Consider the following 9,835-nt stretch of genomic DNA (forward strand, 5'->3'; position numbering starts at 1 on the left):
TGGAGAGGCGTGAAGCCTAGCCAAGTCGTCATAGTGGGAATGGATGGCTAACGGGTGTTGCAAGGGCGTGGAAATGTCTTCCTAATAGGAAGCAGAAAGGCTGTAGACATTGCTGTTGATACCAAGCTGCCAGCTATGATGTGTCATACATTGCCTACAAGGTCGAGGACAAGAGCGAAGAAAGGAAGTGAAACAAGACTAATGTAGACAGCGAAAAATGTGTATAATGTATGTAGTTGTATATAAATGTATATGCCCAATTCCAATTAAGTTTGGACGCTGTGCAAAATGTAAATTACAGACAGAATGCAATGATTGGCATTCTGTTTTCAATTTTAGTGGTTTTAATTTGAAATCTCATATACAGTACCCATACTTTTCCCAGTAGGACAATATATCAGATGTTGAAACTGAGACAGTTTGCCATTTGATGAAAAATATTTGCTAATTTTGAATTTAATGGCAGCAACCCATCTTAAAAAAATGTTGGTGCATGAGCAGCTTATAACTTAATTTGAATGTACTCTCAAATAGGTGTTTACACATTTTTTTGTCTCCATTGAGGACCAAACAATTATTTCAACATTAATTACAATGAATATACACGCAAATTGATAAATGGTTATGTATGTATAATTGACTGTATAGTTGACTGCATAAATATGATGTCATATTAGTATATTGAATCATATTGGAACCAGGCTATAAATATGTTTATTTCTGCTCTAAAGTTGGACAAATTGACATGGGAGTCAATGGCGATTGACTCGCTTTTGCTGCCAGCCTTTATTGGTCAGTTGAGGAACTGCAACGAATCTTAGTTCCACATGGGGCTCAATGCAGAAATAAAATGGTTGGACATTGGAAAGACATTGTGGAAGATCATTTTAGCAGGACTACAGTTTATACCAATTACTATAAGTCAAAATAAAACCAGTAGGCCCTTCTGTGGCATGTTTGCTTCCTAACAGTTATCTGATGTTGAGGTATACACAGGCCCTTTTGTGAAGTACCGGTAAGTAAGTTAGAATTTTGTTAAAAGGGCTAAGTATCTGGTCATTAACAGTTTGTTTTCCTGATGCTGTTCTGGAACTGAAAATTAAACCTGTTAAGCTGAAGGGTGAAAGTTTTTTATTTCTAATAGTTTCTACCGATTTTACAAATATTTTGAAGTAATTAGCCAGTTTAATCATTTCATGTTGACATGGAAAACTAAACTATCTGATCATGAATTAAAGACATTTTATGAACTGGCCAGAGAATAAACTAATAATTAGGCAAATTAACAAAGTGATCAATAGATAATCTTAGGGACAAATGAAAACATACGATTCATGAAGAAATCTCAACTGTGGCGTGGCTGTTTGTATTTAACACCAGCACAGGATGTGCAGGTCTCCAAACACCACCGCTCCAGCTACACTTCCAACTGTTTTTATTTCTGTCTGTATTGAAAAGAGTGCTAACATTTGGAGTTCTCTTCAATGTTTTTCAGATGAGTAGTGTGAGTCAGGCTGTACCATGCCAAACTTCTGTCAGCAGGTAAGACATGTCAGCCCAACTGCAAGGACAGGCAGAAAAACCGCACCACCTCCCTAACCTGTTCCATCATGAGGTAGGCGTGGTTAGAGAAGCTCGCCCTGTCTCTTGTGCTTATATTTCAAGCCCCAGTGTCAGCTGAAATGAAAGTATGCATTGTGGAGTTTTGGGTCAAAATGGCAGTTAGTTTCCATATCTTTTCAACAGGTGTTTACTTGTGTCTACATTGCTGGCATCCTCATCTTGCTAAGACAAAGATGAAGTCATGGCTTGTTGTCTTATGGTTTCTTTGACAGGCAGGGCGAGGAAAGGTGACTCTCTTGTGCATTTGGCTCTGCTTGTTTTTATTAGGCCTTGTCAATAGAATATTTCATAAAAGAAGCGATGGCCTGGAACAGTTTTTGTTCTGCCCAAGCAGAGGAATGTGCTTGTTTCACTCTTTGAAAAGTGATTTCTGTGTTGCAAGGCTCCAGCTTTTGTGTGCCAGGACTTTTTTGTTTCTGTGTTTTTAGTGTGAATGCATTTGTTGTTCAAAAAGGATCTCATTCTCGCTTCTGTCTTGGTCTTAAGCTTGCTCTCGCTTTAAGATGTGAAGGGATTTATATTCAGCTTTTGTTTTATACAATATATTCAATATATCATACTGAACCCAGTGTCCTGTCTGTAATCAGCATATCTTTTAAATTAGAAAACAGTTCCTGCTTCAGTGTTTCATGCAAAACTCTTAAACTTACTTAATTCCAACCCATGAAATCTGAAATTAGTAGCCTTACCTTTGACCTGTTACATTTCATGGCTGGTTACACATCGGCCTAGTGTTGTAACATCCCTTTAGTAGCTAAATCAGTCCTCTACTATAGCCGAAATTCAATTAGGTCTTCAAAAACCCTCAATAGAGCTGGAGGCCAGAGGTGGAAAATTTGATTTATTTGAGGTAACTGGATACTCATTTACCGGCAAACCATACGGCTTCCCCCTTGGTGTGCATTGTATGTGTTTTAAAGAGCAATTCATTCAGCATCAATACATTATCTTAAGTGCCTGTGGAGAAATTGCCATTAGGCGGCGTATTAAATGATGTATGTGTATGTGTTCACCAGCCACTGAGAATGGAGGAAAGTTGAGAGCAGAACTTCTGGCCCAGCTGGACAACTTAGATAATTGTGATTTTTTTTTTTCTAAAACCACAACTTGAATTACTGGGCTCTTCCTGTAAATATTCCACTGCAGGTATTCGCAATGCAAATGCATTTACAAAGGAAAACGAAAGAGATTGGCTTCCCATCCGCGATGACAATGAACCCATATAAATCAAACCTTTTTCCTCTTACAAACCTGCTTCTCTCCCTTGCTTACAACACTATAGCCAACTCATTAGTGGAGGCTTTAGGAATGCCTCTATAGCTATGTGAAGTACAAAGAGAGAAAAGGCTGATCCCCCTCCTTTTTCTCTGTGCTCCCTTACTCCTGACAAAGTAGAGCCTCGGTGAATAGCAGAGGCAAAGGCAAAGGCAGCAGTGAATGGGGACGGAGCAATGGGGCTCACTCATGCAGAGAGCTCCCAGCCCCTCTATACCTGCTCTGGAGAAAAGAGTGGCCAGCTGCTGCTGGTGAGCTTTTTTCCCCTGACTTCAATAGAGACCTCATGAAAGGAGCTTGGACAGGATAGCTGAATGCTATGAGAGAAAGTAAGGAATGGCGGTTAGGGCTTTAAGGAAGGAAGAATAAAAGACGGTGAGTGAGGGTTAGTGGGGAAGTGATTTGGAGCAGAGAGATATATATTATATAAACCCAATCATCGTCCCCCTACTGAGCGGGGAGGAAGTGCAACTCGCATGAACCAATGCAGATGGAAATTAGCGCGTTATAATGAAGCAGTTGGAGAAGTCCACTGTTAGAGGTTCAAAGAGGAGACTGACGTTGGATCTTGGAGATGCAAATGCTTCATGCAGTAAAGATCTTCAAACAGCAGGTGCCCCGTGCTTTCATCCAACGGCTGTAGCTGCTAAAAACTCATGGCAGCTTGTATTCCATGTGCTTCATCTTTCTCCCCGTTCACTATCTGCGTTTTCTCCGTTACCTGTAACCTACTCCTACGCAACTGACTGTAACTCCAGTTTCTTCACCCTTGCTTCATCCCCCTTTCCTGCCTCCAGGCTTTTGCTGCTGCTAATAGGATAATGGCTGCCATGTTATGCACACTTAAAACCCACAGAGCAGCGCTGAGGGCTGTGTGCATTGTGTGAATGTGTGTGTGTGGCTGCGTCCTCTCTTGGGCTCAGGGGAATGAGCTTGTACTTAAAAAATGTAAAATTTGTTTCGAAAAATTGCAGAGGAATACATTTCACCTGTCTTCCCTGCAGCAGAAAAGGTTTTCAAAAGCAGGTTCTTTTGGGCCTGCAAAGCTGGGGTAGAAGATTATATTTTAGGCATTGGAAATGTGTCGTACTTACCTGCATGACTTTATATGGAATTATGTGGACAGCAACAAAAACCTTTTTTCAGATTTCTTGACTTTTAGACAATTTTGAAGGCGCTCTTTCACATGCATGCCTAACAGTGTTTGCTGCTTCTAATGTGCAGATGAGGTAATGCTTGGGTTTGAGGTCTTCAAAGTCCGGCCTTTTTCTCACTGAAATGCTGTCAAAATTTGATTTAAAAAAGCATGCAAATGAAAGAAGGGAACTCGGAATCACTGAAAGTGAAAGTCAGAATCAAATTTCCCAGTGTTTTCTTTGACCTAAAAGAACAAGCGCGGATTGATTAAGCCAAATAAAGGGAGAGCCAGAAACTTGTCAAGGCTTTGCCTCTAGCGGGAAAAGTTCTTAATGGACACATCATAAATGTGCATGCACCTCCACCTCCACCTCTTTTGTTCTGGAGGAATGCTGGAGGAATGTTGGAATTAAGAAATCAAATGGAGCTTACTGAACCCACTTATGAGAGGATGAGCACACTCTCTCATGCACGGACTTTCAAAAGTACTTCACGTCTCATAAAATCCAGACTTGATGGCGTGAAAAGGATCTAAAAAATACAACAAAAAATGAATACGAATCTGCCACGTGAACGTTATCAACGTAACAACTTTTAAAAAAAAAATGTTTTTTAATATCAAACTTAATAAATGAGCATGTTGCACACAAGATGCACAATGAAATCCCCAAGTGTCTGGTACCATTTGGTATGATTCAGAATGCTTCATAATGCCCGTGGGTCAGAAGTCTTCTTGGTCGTCAGCATGCCTTATGTCTTGATGTCTGGATTTGTAGAGGACAGCAATTAAGTTGACTTTAATAATGAGATGTGGACATCTGAAAGCCATGCTATAAACATCATTTTATTTCATGGCTGAGATCATTCTGCAGGTTGCATTTATTCATCATTAGGTCATTACAGCCTCGGAGGGAAATTAATTGTCATTTCCATTGATTTGGATGTTTTCCAAAACAACTTAACTTTAGCTGAACAGTCGGACCTTTTGGACTCCAGACACGAATAGATTAGATTCTTTCTTTTACTGGTAAGGTACGTGTCAAAAAATGCCAGATGTTCCTCATTTTTGTTCATACACACATGCATGCACAGACACACACTTACACACACCTGCAAACACACCCTTCTGTGCTGAATTTGTTGTGCTTATTTAGCATGGATACCTCAGGCTGTTTGAAAGGAGGAGCGTGACGAGACATTCAACTGTTCCACATGTCTAACGCCAACCAGACACTCGGTATTTCTCCCCGCTTCTCCCTCAGTGTCTTTGCTTGTCTCGCTCTTCTCTGTGGACTGATGTTTAATATCTTAAACACACAACGCTGTGAAATTTATAGCAAAAAAAAAGTGTTACCTATGGTATAGATACACATTTTGAATGCAGTGAAGTTAAATTCTTAACCCATTCAAGCCAATTCCTTTGTTTCAAAAAGTCTTCCATATGGTTATTTGGAAAACTTAAAAGAAACATATTCTCTGTTTTTCAAAGGATAACACAATTTCCTGAGGTCTGAATGAAACATCTGTGACATGCCACAGGGAGACACTGCAAGGTTCCCTTTTTAACATATTTCTGTCACTTCTTCACAGCCGCTGACTTTAGGGGGCAGAATCAGGCCCTTGGCTCAACTCCACCTCTCTTTTTGAAGAATGTATCTCATGAAATTGGAGCCACAGATTTGCATACAGACCTCAGAGATACAGCAAACACAGCATGATGTGATGTTGTGATGTTGGGTGGAAATAAAAATGGGAATGATAATTCTATCTCATCTGGGTCTGAACATCACAGAAGTCAGCAAATCTAACCAGTTCACTTATTACATCTTTTAAGACAGATTTGAAGCCAAGTGACAGGATTTCATAATGTCAGAGCTTTTGAATCGGCAGTCACTTCAGATACCAACATATATCAAGCACAGAAAAAGTAATGATCTCATATGTCCCATTCAAAGTTTTTCACTAGAATCTTTTATTCACAATTTCTTAAGAGACAAGAAACTTTGGAGGAGTTAAACCTTATGCTTTTACTCTAAAGTGCAGGTTTTGCTTTCATGTTTATTTGATGAAATAATAGATAATATCTTTGAAATGCAATTCAAATCAATTCAAGCACAACACCTCAACAGGTCCTGTGCACACACACACACACACGCGCACACCCACACAGGGGCGCACACCGAAACAGGTGGGGATGATTAAGACAGACCAGAACAGGAATAACAAGAACACAAAAAAGCAACAGCGAGAACACGAGGAAAGACAAATCAAACAGAAACCCAAATCACAACACGTTTGGAGTTTGGTCTCTTCTGTTTAGAGTGTCATACGCTTTTGTTCAAACTACGTGATGCTCCATTTATTTAAAATGTATTAATTGGTGGTTAATATAAAACCACTATAAGCTGTCTGCAAGCTGCAGTTTTTTTACCTTTAGTCGTCCAGGTTTCTACAGACCAACACGCTTGCAGTATTATGTTTCTCCACGCGCCCGGCCGGCTACGTGTGTATATGTCAACATGCATGAATGTGTACATGCAGGCATGGGGATGAACATTTTGTCTGCGGGTCACTGACCCATTTGAAGGTGTGAATATGTGTGCGCGTGCCTGGAAGACAAGTGTAGCCCACTGTACGAATAACGCCAGTATTTCCAGCAGGAGGACTTGCTGTCACCTGTTTTTCATTTTTTTCCCCCCCTTTTATTTCTCTTTTTCAAAGATAGATCGGAGAGGAAATGCCTTTGGTTGAAAGGATTAGTGAAGCTTGTGCCTGCTGCAGGGGGAACTTTAAAAAATAAATGAATGTAAAAATTGTCCCTCCCTTCATAAGAGCATCATTTTGTATCTTAAGGACCCCTCATTAGACAGCTTAATATTCATGAAGGCCGAATGGGTTAGCATTCATTCATAAATTGTCGAACATTAAAAGCGTGGTGTCCAGGCTTATTAGATCCTATAGATCTTAACAAAGCAGCGTGTAATCATGGTCACACTTCAGATGCCTACAGGCATTCAACATCGCCGACACATAATCATTTTGTCCTTAAAATCCGTCAACCAGCTTGCGTTTCAATTAGTAATGAATGATCTTACTGAAGCGTCTAAGATTTAAAAAGAAAACCAAAAGATGACAGCAGGAATTTGTGACATAACTTTATTTGATCATGTCCTTATCCCTCAGATTCGACTGTTGTATCTGCTTATGCAACTGAATGTAAAACAGTTGGAACTTGTTCAAACCTCCAGCAGCTGCAGCAGTAACCTTCTGCTTACAAACTAATGCTTCAGTTGCAAGAACATAATACTGTATTGTCAAATATAATAAAATACATTTGCTTTTAAACAAACTACATTTCAAAAGTTGTACTTCAATATTCATCATCTTAAATGCACAGTTATCAAAACTGGATCTGGTGACAGTTTTGAAGGTTCATGCTGATAAAGGTGTGGAGTAAATGTCTCTATGCCAGCTGGCCTCTTCTTTTAGAAGATAATCAATCACTTTCTTCGGCTCATCTGAATGCAGGTCAGGTTCAGGCACCAAGGCTTGCTATCGTGCACTGGACAGTTTATACATGTTCATCAAATGTGAGTCACCATTTTAAGGCAATATTTGAACTCACATCGATCTCAGTGAGTTATTTTTCATGTCTCACAAAACCTGTCATGAGTAAATGCCTAAGATGTTGGTTTTGAATCAGCAGAGCACTACTTTCAGTATCAGTAAGGTAAGACAGCTGTCATGTTCCTTGTAGAAGATTAAAGGAGCCAATATATGCTTTAGTGTAAACCTGAACTTGAATTTTAAAATGTTCACATGTCCTTGAAAAAAAGTACATGCAAAATTAATTTGAATCCAAAGGAAAAAAAAAAATGTTTAAAAATTCAATGATATTAAAACCTGTGGAAAAAATGTGCACTTATGTGAAATTGTTTTTTTTTTTTTTTTATAGCATTTCCTGCTTCTTTACGTTACCTTAACTCAGTTGAATCTTTTAAAAAGCAGCTTAAAAACCTACTTATTTAGTCAGGCTTTTAATTAGACTTGGTTTGTTGTTGGGTTTTTCTTAGTTTCTATTGTTTGTTTTATGCTTGTGTCTTATCTTATTATGTGTGGCTTGTGAAGCACTTTGTGGCTTTTGACCTGTGAAAACTGCCATAAACTTTACTTACTAACTTACTAAGTGCAAGTCAGGATAGGATAGGCCCATTGTAAGCAAAATGGAATCAAAAACGGATTATGGCCATGTCCAATCAGCCCGTCTTCTGTGACTGGACATTGCTCATTTATTTTTATATGGAGCTCAGAAAGAAAGCCTGGACAGAGTAGCAGGGTAGAAAGCAGACAAGTAAGTAGCAGAAATATCGGGTAAATCTGGTACGCATTAGACTTGTGTAGTTGTTGACATAGGTTACTTTTTTTTTATAACGTATGCTATCTAGCAGCCAGCATTTCTCAATATCAAAGGCAAACCACCCAAGTGGAGCTTTCTTTTATTTGTTGTGTGTTGGTATGAAAAAAGTGTAAGCAAAGAAAAACCCAAAGACTCACACAGCCACAATCACGCACTGCCTCAATGCTCCTGTGTCAGCAGTTGTTCATTCATATCCCCATTTACTGAGTAAACAGCATTACCATGAAGCATCATTTTAGGGATATTCCCCCACCCCTCTTTTTTTTCTGGTAGAAATTTCAAACTACCGGTATGTAATTTTCTGTAAATTAGTGCAGGACCTTTAAATATATGTCATGTTTTGTCTGCTGAGGGCAAAACGGACCTGGAAAAAGTGCTTTCAAATTCTGCAGCCATCTTAATATTGTTGAGAAATCATATAAATCTGTGAGCCACATGACATAAACATAAGATGTCTGAATCTGCCAGTTCACAAACAATTACAGTAAAGAAAGTGGAGACCTAGATTCACAGGAAATAATCAATATAACAAATGAAACTAAAGACGAATGAGCAAAATAAGACGACAGTGACACAGTGAAGGGTTGCAGTTTCCTACGAACTGGATGTTTTGTAAGGCCTCATTTACTAAATCTTTCTTTCTTTCTTTCTTTCTTTCTTTCTTTCTTTCTTTCTTTCTTTCTTTCTTTCTTTCTTTCTTTCTTTCTTTCTTTCTTTCTTTCTTTCTTTCTTTCTTTCTTTCTTTCTTTCTTTCTTTCTTTCTTTCGCCAGATGTGTTTTCAAAAACCCAACACCACTTGCAAAACGTCCACCTGAAACACCCTTCATGTTCTATTTTACACCACCTATATATATGTGCGTGCGTGCGTGCGTGCGTGCGTGCGTGCGTGCGTGCGTGCGTGCGTGCGTGCGTGCGTGCGTGCGTGCGTGCGTGCGTGCGTGCGTGCGTGCGTGTTTATATATTCCTTAAGGTTAGGATTTTGTAACACAAAATGAAAACGTTTCAAAGGTCTAGCACAACTGTTGCATCTGTTATAACAGACTTACCTTTTAGATAAACTCTTCTGTGTCTTTAGAAGACTGACGTTCATTCAGAAAGCTCAGCTGCCCTGCAATACAAATGGGAAATGAGCCATCATCACTTACTATTATCTTTAAACACCTGTATTTAGGCATCATTATCTCTATTGCGGAGTCCATTTAGACAAGATGGCAAAGTTCATTCGTGTGTGTGTGTGTGTGTGTGTGTGTGTGTGTGTGTGTGTGTGTGTGTGTGTGTGTGTGTGTGTGTGTGTGTGTGTGTGTGTGTGTGTGTACTCACCTCACATGTGTTTCTGAGCCTTGGGACTGCTGGAAAATTGAGATGGTGATGTTCCAAATATT

This window comes from Cololabis saira, chromosome 8 (assembly GCF_033807715.1).
Source record: "Cololabis saira isolate AMF1-May2022 chromosome 8, fColSai1.1, whole genome shotgun sequence".
Lineage (NCBI taxonomy): Eukaryota > Metazoa > Chordata > Actinopteri > Beloniformes > Belonidae > Cololabis > Cololabis saira.